Here is a 591-nt window from a genome sequence, read left to right as displayed (position 1 = left end):
AAAAAAAAAAGAAAAAAGTCAAAATTACCCAAGTGATTGAAGAAAAACAAATTAATCCTTAGACAATTATTTTACAAGCCTCAACTCCCTGGTTAGTTGACATCCAGGGTTGGAGAAAATGAAGTCTGGAGTATGAAAAGAAATATGCCAGTGACTTAAGCTCTACCTGTGATCATTTTCAGAATTGTTTTAGGCTTCCTAAGCATCTTACCCATTTGCTGCTCTTTTTTAGCTAGTGGAGTGCTGGAATCTTCTCAATATATGCCTACATGATGATTGTTTTATTTGAAATCTTATTATTTAAGATGTGAAAAGGTACTGTCCCTCTGACTTTCACCATCTCTGGGGAGATTCTACTTTAAATTTTTAAATAATCATTTCCACTGTTTCTTCCCTTACCTTCTTTCATTTTTGGTTGACATTTTTAACCTTGGGTTAGTTAATTTTCTCTCTCTAATTTTTATTATATTTTTATAATGTTTTATCTCTCTTTAATATTTTATTTACTCCTAAGTACTGTAGTACTTTGGAGTAGCAGTTTCTGATTGGCATTGTCGTCAAACCTATAATTCCCTCAAGATCATGCCTAAA

The sequence above is a fragment of the Neopelma chrysocephalum genome, unplaced genomic scaffold (assembly GCF_003984885.1).
Source record: "Neopelma chrysocephalum unplaced genomic scaffold, ASM398488v2 Primary Assembly neopelma1_68, whole genome shotgun sequence".
Classification (NCBI taxonomy): Eukaryota; Metazoa; Chordata; class Aves; order Passeriformes; family Pipridae; genus Neopelma; species Neopelma chrysocephalum.
This window is presented reverse-complemented; position numbering follows the sequence as displayed.